The sequence below is a fragment of the Aulonocara sp. 'chitande type north' Nkhata Bay genome, linkage group LG23 (genome assembly GCF_057382095.1).
Source record: "Aulonocara sp. 'chitande type north' Nkhata Bay isolate Kocher_YH1m ecotype deep benthic linkage group LG23, A_spYH_male_GT1.1, whole genome shotgun sequence".
Lineage (NCBI taxonomy): Eukaryota > Metazoa > Chordata > Actinopteri > Cichliformes > Cichlidae > Aulonocara > Aulonocara sp. 'chitande type north' Nkhata Bay.
The window spans coordinates 49,556,512-49,574,138 of record NC_141365.1 but is presented as its reverse complement, the minus strand read 5'-3'; positions in this window follow the sequence as shown (position 1 = coordinate 49,574,138).

Sequence of the window (17,627 nt, the reverse complement as noted above, 5' to 3'; positions counted from 1 at the left end):
TTGATGACTTAATCGAAGCATCATCAGCTTAAATGCAAATGAATCCACTGTACTTGAGGTAACCTAACACTGACCATGAACGCCACAATCACTGTGCGCCAGTCCAACACAGTGCTTTACTGTGAACTCACCACAGTACTGCAAACTAAAGTGTTTATCTTCCAGTCCAATCCAATCCATCTTTATTGAGAAAGCACTTTAAAAAACCCAGGACAAAACCAAAGTGCTGTACAGTAAATGAGTTAAGAACAATAGAATAAAACATAACAGTAAAAAAATAAAACACATAATACATAAAAAATGTAAACAGCCCTATATTTCAAAACAAGATAAAACAGCAAAAATAAACTAAAAAACTCAAACTAAAAACCAACATCTTACAAGGTGTCAAAGGTCAGGGTGAAGAGATGAGTTTTCAGGAGTGATTTAAGAACAGGCAGAGAAGAAGCCTGTCTAATCTCTAAAGGCAGATCGTGTCACAGTTTCAGAGATGCTGCAGCAAAAGCACAGTCCTCTAAGTTTACGCTCAGTCCTGGGAACATTCAGGAACAGCTGATCAGCTGACCTGAGACAGCGGGTGGGTTTATAAGACTGTGGCAGCTCAGACTGTGGCAGCTCAGAGAGTTAAGATGCAGCTAGGTCATGGAGAGCTTTAAGAGACATTAATACCAATAAGCTGCTAACATGATGTTGTATTTTATTTACATGTCTGTTTTAGCACTTTAACATTTGCATCTGTCTAACTGGCTAACCATGCAAGACTATTGTAAGCATTGCTCTGTAATAGTGCGACATTTTGGACCCCAGGAGGTCCTTCTGTATCTGCACGATGTTTGACCTGCAGTCTTTATAGCCGCCTATGTATATTCTTTTAAACCTTTTTATTGTTTTTAAATGATAGTTACGGACCAAATGTTAAACTATATAGTTGAATATATAGTTAAAGTGTTTCTCTAGATACAGAGAAAGGTTTTACATCAAAAGGTCATCTGTCTGCATATAAAACAGAAGCTTTCATGCAGATGCACTTCCTGTTTAGAGACTTTGAGGTTTAGGTAGTGACGGGGGTGATTTACTGAGCGTGTAAGTTTTCCTCCTGTCAACACACTCTACAATGCCGCCCACATGCCACTCCTGTCCAGTCTTGAAAGCAAAACATGTATGTATAGTATAAAATGGTGAAATGCTGATTTCCATGTTTCAATTGAATCACTTGATTGTAATCAATTGATTGCAGAGACTTTTGTCAAGACCCTATAGAATCAGAAGTCCCGTGAACATGCACTAATAAAAGCTGCAGTTGTAATAGGGGATAAAGTGGTGTGCACAATGTGTGTTTGGATAAGATGTCAGTAATGCATTCACATTAAAATCACAGGGTTTCTTTCTTTTTCTTATTTTTCTTACATATCATGTAAAAAAAACACTCCTGCAGCATTTTTTCTCTGCCACAGATTTAGGAGAGGAAGAGTCCAGCATTTCAACACCTGTGCAAATGTTAGTTTATTTGATAGGTGCATCAGTAGTAATTATTTAAATTAGAGTTTTCAGCAGTGTTGTTGTATTTACAGCAAAGTGCCTGCAAAGTGTAAAAACTAATTAACTGATGATACTAGACCCTTAAAAGAGATAAACACCACTAGTCAAGTCATAATGGCTACTTACAAATACATAACCACTCAACACAACCCACACAGTGATCTAATGCACAAAAACAAAGGAGACTTAAACTGGCTGAATCAATTACTGTAAAGAAAACATGGAGGAAGGCTTCCTGTGGCGTCTGGCTGCAGTATAGGTCATAAACCTGCCTCCTGCATTACAGCAGACAGGTCAGGGGTCAAATGAAAAGCAAAATGTTTACCTCAGATTAGGGATGCACCGATACCACTTTTTTGGAAACGAGTACGAGTGCTTGCATTTCAGTACTCGCCGATACCGAGTACTTAATAAAAACATGATTTAAATTTACAGGTAACAGCTTTAGTCCTATAATTTAACAACAAAAAAACAAGGGACTGGTTTGGAATTAAGAACATTTATTTAAAATGAAAAGCATGTTGTATGCAACATATTACAGAATAAATAATTATAAAAAAATTTAAACAGTGACAGTGCAACTCAAGTATTTTTCAGTTTATTTTAAACTCTGCCGCTTTGGACAACACAAGGGGCATTAATAAACATCTTTGCCATTTAGTGCACAATATGTGAATAAACTAACAACATCCACTGACATAGAACTGTGGCAGTCAGTGCAACTGAGGTAGGTATTAACATCAAGTCTAAGATGACTCACTAAATGGAGAGAAACAGTGAGTGGCAGGGTTTTTTAAGAAAAGTAGCTTTTCTGCATCATCAGCAGTCAGACTGTTTCTGTTTTCATCTATAATGTGTGACACTGAGCTAAAAAGCCTTTCACTGTCCACACTGCTACATGGGGCTGAGAGCTATTTACAGGCTATTTTAGCCAAAGTGGGGAACCTGATTTTGTTGACACCCCAGTACTTCAGAGGACTGTCTTCACGAGGGCTTGGGGCCTCTCCGAGGTATGTGTCGAGCTCAATGGCAGCACCTGCTGCCAGCGGCAGCCTGGGCCTTGAGGAACAGTTTAGCAGGAGGTTCTGCAGCTTCTGCCCGACTCCCCTCTGCCTCACCTCTAGAAGCTCCTGCTTCAGGTGCAGCTTGGCCTCTGGAGCAGTGTTGTTGGAGAAGAAGCGCTCTTTATACCTGCACAAAATTCATAAATGTATTAATATGTGGAAAAATAGGACTGATGTCATGTAATACGTGCTGTTCCAGCGTGTCTGTACGTCCTGCTGCAGTCTCTTTATTGGCTGGTTGAGCTGTCCCTGAATGTCCTCGAGGCGGGAGTAGGCTAAGGCGTTTAAAATGTTTAAAATGCCCAACTATTTTCCGTCCCACTGCTTTAGCATCAGCTATGCTCCTCTGTGCTAATAAGCGTGGGTAAATAAGCGTGGGCAAACTCTTTGTACTCGTTGTCGTGTTGGGATTTTAGGTGCTTGATTAAATTACTTGTGTTAAATGCGCTACCTTTAGAGCCTCCTCTGGACAATTTCGATGAGCATAATTTGCAGTCCGCCTTTGTTTTCGTGTCTTCGTTCACTTTGAAATAGTTCCACACGGCTGACTTGTCTCGCCTCGCCTTCTCCCAGCTCTGAGATGCAGCCGGGGCCTGGGGGCAGGCACTCGGCGCCTGTGATTAACCCCTTACATGCCGCTCAAACATAGACAGGTCTCAGACCGTGGTATCAGTCCTCGGTATCGGGGAACTTTTCACGAGTACTTTAGAAAATGTGGTATCGAGGCCGATACCAGATACCGGTATCGGTGCATCCCTACCTCAGATTAAATATTTCCCAAAGTAAATTGGACTGAACTGGCCAGTTAAATACACGAGGGGATACGAATAGAAAAAAAATATATCTAAAAACAAAGAATGAAAACCAACTATTAATTTAATACTTAAGTCTGTGAAGGTTCTCAGTCATCCAGGTCATCATAGTCTAAGGAGCTTGGAAAGAAAAGCGTCTGGACTTCTTGAGTTGCTTGAAGACGTTTCACCTCTCATCCGAGAAGCTTCTTCAGTTCTAAGGGTCAATGGTGGGGAGTCCCAGACTTAAAACCAGTGGGAGTTTCCCCCCAAAGAGGGACAAAGGACCCCTGATGATCCTCTACCTAATCACACGAGCCAAGGTGTGAAAGCGGATGTGGGTCCTAATCAGCCAGGGTTTCGGGTGAGCTCATTGTGAAACCTGGCCCCACCTTATCATGTGATTTCCTGAGGTCAGATGGCCCAGGATGTAAATGGTCTGAGATCCCTTCCCAGACACCTTAACGTCCAGTGAAAACAACACATCATTTTCTCTCCAGTTACCCTCAGCAGTCCAACAGACCTCCAGCACCAGTAAAACATTAACCAGAAATTGTTTATGGGACATGTGTCGTTATTTATGTTTGTGGAAATGTGCATTAAAATTAAAATAAAGATGCTGGTGTCTGACGTTACTGACTTCCCAATTGTGTGGCTTCTGGTGTGGCCTTCACAATTCAATTTTCAATTCAATTTTATTTTCTCAGCGACAAATCACAACAATATTATAAGGCAGACCCTACAATAATACATACAGAGAAAAAGCCCAACAATCATATGACTCCCTATGAGTGAGTAGTCTGGAGACAGTGGGAAGGAAAATCCCCCTTTTAACAGGAAGAAACCTCCAGCAGAACCAGACTCAGGGAGGGGCGGGGCCATCTGCTGCGACTGGTTGGGATGAGAGAAGGAAGACAGGATAAAGACACGCTGTGGAAGAGAGACAGAGGTTAATAACAGGTATGATTCAATGCAGAGAGCTGCATTAACACACAGTGAGTAGGAAAGGTGACTGAAGAAGAAATACGCATTGCATCATGGGAATCCCTCAGCCACATACACCTGTTGCACTACACAACAAATGCAAGCATGTCAGTTTTATTCATTTTATGCTCATCTTCGTACAAATTTTAAAGGTAATGCAGTCAAAACTTTGTAAGTATCTGAGTGATTGGATGAAGCGGTTTGATGACGTAACACGTATTAGATTATAATATTATTTTATGCCATGTTAGACCCCTAATTAAAGATGGTGAATTATTATGTAGTTTTAGTTGGCATTATTCTCCTGAATTAGAAGAAGCTGATAACTATTGCATTAGTTAAACTGATTTGCATTACATTAAACTGCTGACTTGTTGTGAATGAATGATATTGTTTTATGATGCATTATACTGCTGAGTTATAAGAAATACTGTTCGCAGAAAGTAATTGTCTTATTTGTCTGATTAGAAGAGAACAGAATATACTGGAGTTTTCTGCCCCATCTCAGCAGGAGCAGATAGACGGGGAGCCAAGGTCGTAGCTTAGGCGCCGTGTGAGAGAAAGCATGTGAATGTTTAGGCTTTTTATGATAAGGTGGAGGCACCAGAGGCTATAAGAGTTTGAGCAATGCTCCACCATTTTGAGATCTGAGGCTGTCTGCATCAGTGCCCATCTCCCACGCGTGTGATCATTAAAATCATCGTTTGACTCAACCCGACCGGACCAGTGTTGTTATTGTGGTTTTTCCTCTTGTCTCCATCCCCAATATTTTGAACCATAACACACGCTATTTTAGTTTAAAATGCTTATAATGTTATGATAAATGGTAGTTTTGTTGTTACTTTTACAATATTATCCATCCTTCAGTTTCAGCGAACATGACAGTTAGCAGTGTAATAATTCCTCTGTGATAAAGAAAAATTAGCTTGTTTTCTTTTTGTGTGGGAGCTCGCACAGTGTTTCAACTTTACAGCCTTTTAATATGAAAGTCCTGTCAGTACACTTCCTTTTTACATCATTTCACACTTGCCCCGTGAAGGGCAACAGTCTGACGTCTGCTTAGCCAGGAAAGCTTCAGCTTGTTTCTTTCCGCACATCTTCCTCTTCACTGTCGGTGGCTCACAGACATGTTAACAAGCATGGACGTATCAAAACTTTGCTTGATTTTGCTGTTACCACTAGCTGTGTCCCATGATGCTGAAGGTAATACAAGGAAACTATTTTCATTATGCATTATTAATATTTTTAAATTTATAACCTCCTTGCTTTTAGTTTAAACTAAACACATTATTATGGGATTAAAAAGATGGTTTAACATTCACAAAATATAGAAACTAAAGTCCTCTCTGACACAGGCTGAATCTTGTATTTACCGTATTTTGCTGTCCCTGTTTACAGAGACTGTTGTGAAGACAGTCAGGAGAGAACACGATGTCACTCGGATTTGCAACAAGGAAAGTCAGACTACTATTGTTTTGATTATCTGTAAGATCAAAAGACAGAGGGACACAGGAGGAGAGTGTCATCTGCTGTATCGACACGGAGAGAACGTTACTCAGGAATGTGACCCCAGGTTCTCAATAACAAAAGAAAATCAGACTGCCTTTCTGGAGCTGACCAGTTTAACACCAGCTGATAGTGGGAACTTCACCTGTGAGTGTACAAACACTGAAGGGACATATATTGTCCATATCAGTGTCACTGTGGAAGGTAAATGCATTTTGGTTTCTTTATCTGACACAGTTATTCAGCACTGTGTCAGCATTGTATTGACCTGCTTATGTGTTTTTTATTCTTGTAATTTGTTCATTTCTTTTCTTCTTATTTTCACTTACAGCAGTTTAAATACTCTCACTGACTCATTTATCAGGTACATCTTTGAACCGAGTTGGACCACCTTCAGCCATCAAACATGTCTTCATTTTTTGTGGCACAACAAGGCGCTAAAAACATTCCTCAAAGATTCTCAAGACATATTGAAATTACATCATCACACAGTTGCTGCAGATTCGTCAGCTGCTCTTACTTGAAGCAAACTTTCTGTTGCACCACATCCCAAAGGTGCTCTGCTGGATTGAGATCTGGTGACTGCGCAGGCCGTACATGATTTGAGCGCCGTGACATGGTGTGTTATCCTGCTGGAAGCAGCCATCAGACGATGGGTATTTTTTGGGCATAAAGACATGAATGTGGTCAGCAACAACCTTCAGGCAGGCTGTGGTGTTTAAATGATGCTCAGTGGTTACTACAGGGTCCAAAGTTTGCAAAGAAAATCCCCCACAGAGCATTACACCACCAGCAGTCTGAACTGTTAGAAATCAACTCATCGGGCAAGGCATCGTTTTTTTAGTCTTCTGTTGTCCAGACTTGCAAACTGTAGCCTCAGCTTGCTGTTGTTAGAGGACAGCAGTGATATCCAGTGTGGTCCGCTCTGCCTCAAGGTTTGATGTGTAAACAGCATTTTTACCCAGAGAATCACAGCTCACTGGATATTTTCTACCAGACTATCATCTCAGTGAACCATCAACACGACAACAAGACACGCTCAGCAAGAAGCACAGGAACTGTGGGAGTGGATAATAAAGCTCTATGAAACATTTTAAAGTATATAAAACTTTAGGTGACATACTAATATAATAATATTCATATATTATAATAAACGTCCATCTTTTCACACTGGATATTTGTTTCCCAGTAATGGAGACCATTCAGTCATAATACTCCAACTCAGGCTCTCAGATTTAATACAATACAAACACAATAAACTGTGGCAAACATGACTCTTTGTATCAGACTAGTTTTGTTTTTGAACAAACATCTCATCATAATTTGAACACAATGTCCATCCAGATAAACAGAGAGATCAGTCTGGCTTAAACAATGTTGGTGGTTTACCTTCTACTGTCCTTCCACTTTTATGCACTTCTATTTTAGACATAGTAAAAGTTTCAGTGTAGACACAAGAGGTGAAATAAGGAGGGTGCAAGTCTTCCTGCTTTCACTATAGTCTACCTCACACTGTCAGCCACAGTTACTTCCTCACCAGCATGACTGCACGGAAACTCTGCTTTCTCCTGCTTCTGCTTGTGGTTTTTAGCAGTGAAGGTAAATATATATAATTAAAAAAGAAAAGCTGTAAAGCCAGGTGTTTAAGAAGAAAGCTTTAGTTAGGTTAGTGAAATAATATATGTGATTGATTTTCCCACAACAACAAATATATAGAAACTATAATCCCGATTTTGTTTCATTTTAACTGGAACAATTTATAGAGACTCTTGTGAAGACAATTGGAAAGAAACCCGATTCCACTCAAATATGCAGCAAAACAACTCTGAATATTACTGTGATGATACTGTGTGAGATCAGCACAGAGAGGAGCCGAGGAGAACAGTGTCGTCTGCTCTATCGTTACGACTGAGGCTTTATTCATGGCTGTGACTCCAGGTTCACACTGATCAAAGAAAATGAGACTGTGTTTCTCCACCTGCTCAACTTAACATCTGAAGACAGTGGGAACTACACCTGTGAGTGTGGATTTCGTGGTGGATTGTATGTTCTCCATCTCAGTGTGACTGTGAGAGGTAAAAACATTTTCTATTTATACCCACACCGCAGATTCAAGGTGGATGTTTGGAACTGCGTTAACACTTTCTTTTCTGTCATACATGGTTTGAGGTCGTCATTCCCGCCTGCAGCGGATTAATGAAAGGTTTCAGTCAGGAGATGAACATCTGAAATGTTTTTAAGCTGTTCTTCTGGCTAATTTGTTTACAATTTCATTATAAAACTGCTCCAATCACAACTTTGGTGTTATTTCATCAGTGAAATGTTTGAATGATGCAATTGTAACTCTAATGTAATGAAAAGATAAACATGTTTTCCACTTTAATATAACAGGCTAATGCAAATTTCGTGACTTTTCATGTTTTCAAAATGAAGTTTTTTTGTGTGTGTGGCAACATTCAACAGACGATGGAGATTCTTCTGGCATGAAGTTCATGGCTACAGTTCCCATCATTTCTGCTGCTGCTTCACTCATCAGTGTGGCTGTGATAACCTGTGGTTACAGCCTGAGGAGAAATCCTCGCAGGTGAAAACTTTTACTGACGCACTTAAACTCATGAAATGACCCTTTGAAATCACTTGAGCACATTACTGCATACAGCAGCCACTGTGGTGTTCAAAGTATCTCATAGGTTCTTTTCAAACACCACACATTAGTTGTAGACATAGCTAGTCTTGTTTTTGAGGTATTTTTCACCCCATGACCTCTGATGTTTTTATCCTAACAGAGAAAACAGATCAGGTCTAACTAACTTAACAGGATCTGAAACTCGCCAGATGTTTGTGAGTTTTCCATAGTTCTGTTTTACACTTAATTGTGCCGAGGCTGCAGTGCATTATGTCTGTGTTTTAAGCTGCACTTTAATTAAATGTAAATGACAGTGTAAATTGTTGTTTAGGACAAAGAGGACCGCTACATGAGCCTTCATCGGCAAAACATCGATGTCTACCAAACTATCTCCTCCGGTCGCCTTCATCATGATGCTGAGGCCACTGCATGTCACAGTCATGTACAATAATAATCAGAGATGGAGTTTTTACCCTGACTACGTGATCTATAAAACTATGATGCTAGACATGCTATCTATAAAAGACACTGACATTTTAACTTGCCAGCATCATGTGTACTGTTAGTTTGTTTTGCACTGAAAAAAGAGAAAAATATTAACGTCCAGTAAAACTTGTAATGATGTTGTGAATGAATTGCCTTAATTCATGGCTTTTAACACCATTTAATTTCTGTTTTTTATCTGGTTTGAACGTTGAAAATCCTCCACTTGGCTCTGTGGCCTCTGCCACCATTATGGTTTTTGCTATACTGGTCCACTTGATTACTTCCCCTGCCGGTGGCGGACTCCCTCAGGTATCGGTGCGTTGGTGGTTCTTTGTATCTGGGGGTGGGCATCCGGGTACACACCGGCTCACTCCTTGGCGGCCGCTTATTGGGGCTCGCTCGGGCCACTTCGGAGGTGGGGTGCCCCCGGCCTCTCGGCCTGGGGCTCGGTCACTCAGGCTCAGCTGGCTGCCGGCGGAGCTCACGGGCGCGTCACTGCAACTCCCCCTGGCTTCTGCTCCGCGGCTGCTGAATGAGCCCTCATCTGGGACTCTCCTCAGCTCTTACTGGGACAGTGGCGCGGCTGCCCCTCTGTGGGTCTTCCTTGGTCTCTTGTGTTCTGGGGGCCTCTGGATGTCTGGAGTTTTGATCTCCTCCATACCTGCTTGATACCATAGAGGACAGGGCTGTGGCTCCCCACACTCTCTAGCAGATCATTACATGGAGAAACCTTTGGAATGCAAGCATGCTGATCCACACAGGTATGCACACAGGTGTACACACAGGTATTCACAGACGCGGACTACAGCTTTCTTGGCTGCTGCCTCAAAGCACACTGTGCGCTGTCTATCTTGCGTGCTGCACAATATCGTTTACTATTTAGTAACTATTGATATCTATGACTAGCTAGTTTATTGTGATGGTGCTTTTTTTTTTTTTTTTATTATGTTGCTCTTTGTTGTTTGCTGTCTCCCCTGTTTTTTTTGTTTTTCTTTCTCTCCATACAGGTGACCCAGGAGTTTTTTTTTTTTGTTTTTTTTTTTTCTCTCTTCCCCCCCTTCTCACCGTCTCTTCTCCCCTTTGGTTTTCTTTCTTCCTCTCCCCCTCTTTCTTTCATTTTTTCCCCCTGTCCTATTAAAAAAAAAAAAAAAAAAAAAAAAAAAAAAAAAGGATGACAAAGGATGAACTGAAGCTCCGCCATCACGTGATGTCACATGCTGCTGTTTCTGATGTCACTTCCAGAAAAAAAAAAAAAAAAAAAAAAAAAAAAGAATTTGATGATGATTTTATTTTATTTTGAGTCATTAGAATCAGAACGGGGGTCAGGAAAGAAGAAAAAAGATAAGCTGGGGAGAAAGTTAACAGAAGAAGAGGGAAAAATAGAGAAGAAGAGAAATAGATGGAGAGGAAGAGAGAAAAAATACTGAAAATCTATTTCATCATCTGCTGAAAAACACAAGGAAAAACCAACACAGTGGGGAACCCACAGCAACAACCAATAATATGCAGTAAGTAGGCTAGTAAGTAGTAGTAAATAATAGATATTAAATGTTACTGAGCAGTAAATGGGCCCAGAGGGCCGAGACCTGAGGGCACCCCACCCGCAGCACAGGCCCAACAGAGCCAGGGGGCCGGGCCCCACCGAGCAGCCGCCCAGAGTGAGCCACTAAACACAGAGAACCACTAATGCACTGTGGGTGGGGGCACCAGCTACTGGCAGGAAGTGTGGTGGGGGGAAATAATACGTGACTATTTTTATGTGGAGTGGAATTAAACTGCCATAGAATATGCTTGTGGTGGATTTGACTCAACACAAGCGTATTGTCAAAGTGTTCTTTGGCATGCATCGAGACAGTTTCTCAGATACTGAAGTGACTTGAGCAGAGCCAGTTAAAGCCTACTGTGCTTGAGTGGGCAGCTCAAGTTTCCACGTGGAAGGTTTAGTGAGACAAAGACAGGAAGTTAAAGCTGCTGACTAATAATCTGCAGGTTCCTGATTTGAGTCTCTGTTAAGAGGATGGTGTCTCTGAGATAATTGCTTTTGTGCATCGATAAATAAACAGGGAAATAAATGAATAGAAAAAAGCATCCGAGCGGATGTGCACCGATGGTGTGCCCACTGGTCTTAAAGTGCCTTTGCGCCCCTTACCATTTATGGAGGTCCCATTTGGGCACATTGGCATGGACCTATAGTGTACATGGATGTTGCTTTGTATTAGTTCTGGTATATTATACAACACAATAACATGATGCAGTGCTGCTGTGCACCATTTCTGCAAAGAGTGTGGTGCAAGCAAGGAAGATAAGATAACTCTTGCACAGTCATACCTAGTGCAATAATACAACAAAATTGGAAACTGTCCCACCATAACACAATCATTTAGATACAATATTGGACTTTGTTTACATGTAACTGCACAAATAGAATTTAGAAATGTAATTATTGACAAGAGTGAACAACCACTTGTAATGTAATCTACAGCTGTGACCAAACAGCTAGATAGAGAATCAGAAGTGTTGTGTTTTCTACAAAGTTTGCTGTTTCAGTGAGAGTCATATGTCATATCATTTCAAACAGTGGCGATCCAGAAATGTTGTACAAACGAGTAAGACTAACTATAGACTTTAGCCAAAGTTGTTAAGTTAGCTAAAGTGTTGGGATTGTGTGTAAGGCATAAATAAACCTAAAATGCAATGTTTTGGACGTTCTTTGGCACATTTCCCTACTGTAGGGGTCTCTGCAAGCACACGGGGCTCTGAGAGGGAACAAGATGACAACGAGGAATTCTACTGGAAATAGGGTTGCCAACTTCCTGAAAAATAAATAAGGGACACCTCGTGGCCAGGGCCAGGCGACCCAGTTGTCTTCACCCTTCCCAGTGTGGTGAATTTTCTAGCTCTTTTTTTTAACCATTTGACTTGAAGTTGATTTAAGTAGATATGTTCTACTCAAATCCTATTCTATTCTTTGTGATATGAACACATGTGAAACAAATGATCATTTAGCCATTTTTTTGTAGCTCAAAATGACAACATTAACACAATAAAACAGGTCTCTTTCTTAAACAGAAGCCTGTCATGCTTAACTTTTGAGAATATAAGTAAATCTTTCTTTAAAAGAACTCTGTCCTGCTTAACTTAAAATAATAGAAAACAATAGAAAGAAAAATATTCTTCTAACAGTGCACATTTAGTGCATTTAGTACAATTGGCTTCAGTTGAGGTATTATTTCAGCTTTTCTAATGCTAATCAGCTGCTCCTGTTTGTAAACCCGCCTGTTCCCATGATTACGCATCTTAACTCATCATCATTATTCATCTATGTATTACTTTTATGTATTAGTCATCTATTTGTTGTAATCATCTATCCTTGCAGTTGTTTATTACACAAAATAAATTATATTATCACACTTCTGGCCACATAGCGCTGATATTGACTGCACATGCCCATATTAACTTTTTCCAGCCAGGTGTTTTCCTTTTCCCATTCTTCCCTTTCTCTGAGGGGAACAAACATTGCTGCTCTAATGCTGGGCTCACACTGTGCGGTTTTAGGCCCATTTTGAGCCGATTTTTGAGTCGTGCGACCGTTTTGGTGATCGGACCGTTTTTTGGCCTTCGTCGTGCGTCGTGTAGTATACGTGGGGTAACGAGAAGCGATTAACACCTCGAGCAGCTCCCGATCATCAATCGCTCGTGAGCCGCTCACACTGCTCACGCGCAAACACGTAAACGTCGGTGAAAAAGACGGAGCAGCACGGCTGTGCAGCGTGTGATCTGGACACAAGCGATGGAGGCACAACTTGTAGAACTTTAGAAAGCTCATCCGAGCCTTTTCGATGTGGCCTCACAAAATTATCACGACCACAACAACCGTGAAAATAGTTGGATTTACATTGCTGCTCAATCACAGCTGCCTGATCAGTGTTTTTCATTAGCAATTTAGCAAAGTTGATGGTGGTGGTGTGTCTGTGTGAGTGAAAGACAGAGAGCGACAGATTTTCTGCTATAACCTTCATTTTATGGAGGCACAGTGTGAGCACTCAGGTCGCATCAGAGCATCGGGCCGTATAGTGTGAGACCTGCATCGTGACTTATGAACTTCTAACCCCTGCGAGTCAATCGTGCAGTTTGAGCAGGAGCTGAATAACGTGACTGAAAAAAAAAATCGCACACTGTTTGCCCAGCATAAAGCTGGGCAAACAGTGTGCGATAAGTGTGCTGTCAGCTCATTGGTCACAAAGCAGGAGAGGGGCTGGGAATTATGTTTTCAAACAAAGTGTTAATTCCATTAAAAGTTATAGACTACTTTTGAGTCTCACTGTATTACGGGACAAAGTGCGTCCCTTATTAGCTCAATACGGGACGTGTACTTTTGTTTCTAAATACGGGACGATTCCGTATTTTAAGGGACGGTTGGCAACCCTAACTGGAAACAGTCGATCATGTCTGTTAAAGCTGAATTCAGGGCAAACTAAGCTAAATTAGTGTTTTTAGCTAACAGCTACAATAAGCATAAAAGTTACTGTTGGGTTGTTATTTGTTAACAGGGGCGATTTTAGCCCATTTTGGGCTGCAGCAGCATAAAATCCTCAGCAGGCTGGGTAAGCTTGCGTGAGCTCTCTGTGGAGGCTGTTGCAGCTGAGATGGCTCACCCGAGCGGTGCAAACTTAGTTACCTTCAAGGCTCCAGAGTCAGCTGAGGTCAGCAGCTCAGCCTCTGGGGAGGTTACAATCCCTGGAACAGCCAGGTCTCTACAACCAGAAACAGTCTTTGCATGTGCAGCTTCAGAACAAGACTTGAAGTTCCAGTTAGTGTCCGATGTCCCAGAAACACTCAGGTGCTCACTGAGCAATCTCTTGAGGCCAACACTCAGAAAATCAAACCGTCTTTGGCTGAGCCTTTGTGGGAACATTTATCGTCTCTGCTGGAAAGGTGGAAACATCTGGGAGATGCAGCCTTAACACACTGGGCTTCACAAGTCCTTGGAGGCAGCTCACTAAACTCAGGGATGCAGACAAAATCAGCACTTGCAGGAACACAATGTGCCCTCTCACAATGAGCTTGGAAGCATAAACTGAGTTTTCCTCACTGACTGTTTCAGACAGGATTGTGGGAGCAACACAAAAAGCAGCTTCAGCTGGAAACACACAGTTTAGTGTCTTTGCTGCTCGCTTTAAGTCACAATAAACAGGAAACTCATTGTGTCTCATGTCAGAATCACTCATATACAGGACAGGAAGAGGCGGAGCTTATTTCCTGCAGGGAGCGGTTAGCAGTCTGTGTCTTTCTCATTTCTGACTCCTAAAGAGCTGAAAAACACAGGCTGTTATTGGCTGGCTGACACTGGGATTAATGTCCTTGAAGCCAGCAGTCTTTAATGTCCAGGTTCAGAACGGGCAGGTGAAAAACAGTCCTTTATGTCCTCTGATGTTCAATAAACTGTCCTGATTACTGAGGGAGCAGAGAAAGTGTCTCCATCACTCACCACAGCTGGATGCTCTGAAATCCTGGAATCCAGCTGTGGAGAGGAGCGCCGGCGGCGTGGACGCAGTTTAGTAATCAGGGAACGGGAGACAGGAGGGAAACACAGCTGGGACCAATTACACACACGAGACAGGAAACAGTAACACAGGACTGTCAAAGTAAAACAGGAAATATAACACAGAGTCCAAAGTAAGGAGACGTGGGACACAGTGAAGACACAGAAACAGAAACCAGAACTATAATCACAAAACAAACTCAGAAACATAAAGAGTGAATCAGCTGATTCAGTGTTTGTGACAAAAACATGGATCCTGGTTAATAACTTTTATTTGTTTGTTTCTGTATTATTTTGTGTATCGTTCTTATGAGCTGTTGTTTTTTCAGTGAAATATTATTTCATTGTTTTAAGCTTTTTGTTGACTTTGAAGTGCTTAAGTTGATATTTTTGAACATTTAATTTGTTCGATTATTGTCGAGTCGATAAAACTGTCAAACGCACAGCTGCTTCCAGCATGGCCGGAGGAGAGGTGGCCGAGCAGACGCACAACACACACAGCTCACAGGTTTGCATTTCTAGATATTGCAGATGTTGCAGAAATTGAGAGTAAAGAACTCAGAGATCCAGCGCTGTCTCCTGCCCCTTATTTATACACCACAACACAACGACAGGCGTAACTCACACAAACGGGTAACATGAGGCTCAGATGCTTTGGACGTGTTCACATATACTGGACACAGAATGATGAAGATGGAGCTGCAGGAAGGAGGAAAAGAGGAAAAACACAGAAAAGATTCACAGATGTGGTGAAAAAGGACACGACAGCTTCTGTTTGTTAGTTTGGTTTTTCTTTATTTGGTAAAGATTCAGAAATAAAGAGAAGATCACATGTTTGAATATTATATTAACGTTCTGTAATTACAACAAGTTGTAAAATCTTTCCAGAGTGAGACAGAGACTGTGCAGAGACTGTAGAAGGACAGAGCAGCAGCAGAGCAGTCCAGATACACTGATGATCCTCTGTCAGATCCAGAGGGACACACAGGGCTGATGCTGGACTCTACATTGTGTCTGACAGTGGAGCTGTTCTCAGAGCAGTTCACTCTGCAGCACTGACAGTCATCTGCACTTCATTCCTCTGTCAGTCACTGCTGGATGAAGCTCTCCTCTCCACCTCCCAGTAACATGGCCCAGTCAGAGCGTCTCTACACACAAGCTGCTGCTGCTTCAACCTCTCTGGATCATCAGGACACAGCTGCTCCTCTCTCAGCACACACACCGTCCTGTTTACCATCATCACCTCCACCTGCAGAGAGAAGGAGGAAGAGCAGAGGGGATAAACGAGTGTTTCCAGAGACTCTTCATCAGCTGTCAGTCAGTGATGCAGCACATCCAGTATAAAGAGCAGCAGGGACGTCAGTGCTGGGACTGTACTAGGACTCATTGTTGCTTCACTTTTTCTAATCTTTGGATTTTTATTGAAGTTGCTGAAAATGTTTTTCCCTCCTAGTTTGAGTTTGGACTTTCATTCATTAGAAGAACCTTGGTGTGTCCACTCTGAGCTCTGTAGGAACCCCAACAACAAGCCCAACAATCCAGATGGACGGTTCCAGCTGTTAACTGGAGGAATTCCATCCAAACATCTGCTCTCACTAAATTCTTCCTCACCTACAGACTGTGTTCTTCACTGCTTTAAACTTGGAAATCAATGCAGTCATTGGTCTGCGTGCTGCTTTGTTCAGAGAGCTGATTGGCTGTTGACAGTGTTTGATCAGAGCGTGTCAGCCGTTACTATGGTGACCATAAAGGTGAGAAACAGGAAGTGTTTGTGTCCAATCCTGAAGCCTGTCACCGTTCTCCTCTCACAGCTTCACTGAGAAGCTGCAGCTTTACAGGAAACACTGGATCTTTGTTTCATACTGACTGTGTTTAGTACAATACTGCTGACAGCACCACCCACTCACTCCATCACTCTACTGACCCCAGAGTCTCCAGTCTGTAGTCTGGACTCTGCTGAAGATCAGACAGCTGCTTCACATCTGGATCCTTCAGTTTGTAGTTGTATCTCAGGTCCAGCTCTCTCAGATGGGAGGGGTTGGACTTCAGTGCTGCTGCCAGATAATCACAGCTGATCTCTGACAAACCACAGTCCATCAATCTGTATAAAGAATGAAAGATGTAAGTTTATTAGACAAAGTGCTTGAAATCATTCAGTGTTTCATCATCTGTTCAGAGCTGAAGAAGGTTCAGAATGTAGAAGTTTAGAAAATGGAAACTCCAAACAGCTGAAGCCAACAGGAAGTAGCTTCAAACAGGAAACTGTGCAGAGTTTCAGACTATATGTCCTGATGCAGCCAGTTGGATTTTGGAGATTTGAATCTCTGTTCTGTGACTAAGTCCTTGAATCATTTCTTCCAGTTGGTCCAACAAGACAGACTAAGTATTGGACATGTGTTGTGGCTCCATCAGGGGAGCTTCTAAATGTGATGTGATGGCCCCTCTGGGTCTGTCAGGTCACAGCACTGAAGAGAGCTCAAACTGGGCACACAGTTGTTCCAGTCTGGACCAAAGACTCTATACTGGGACTGAGGGACTGCTTTGACTGCACCCACTGGGACTTTTTAAAGGCTCATGTTCTCACTTAGATCATCGATTTCTACTGACATTTCTTTCTGGGAAAAATGGGGATTACTTTGGAAACAGGAAGTATTTTCCCCAATAAGCAGCCCTGGATTAGTAAATCACTCCAACATGTTCTCAGGCAGAAGAAGCTGTCTTGTTATGAGGGAGAGAAGAAAAAGATTGAGGCACAGAAACCTGTTGAAAGAGAGATAAAGCAGCTAAAATCAGGTGTAAAAGTAAAGCAGAGGATGAGCTGAATAAAGGACACTCAAGGCTGGCTTGGAAAGGAATGAAGTCCATGGTGGGGATGCAGAACAAGGAGCAAAGATGAATGTGATGCTGAATCAGCAGAAGACTTGGACTCATTTGATTCCAGCTTTGATATTATTGATTTCAATGAAGAGCTTTGTGATTGTAACAAAGGGCTGGTAGCTCTGAGAGTCCCACTGATGAGGTGTTTGTGTGGAAATCTCTTAGTGGGACCAGAGAGAGAAAAAGCCCTGGTCCTGATGCTGTGGGAGGGA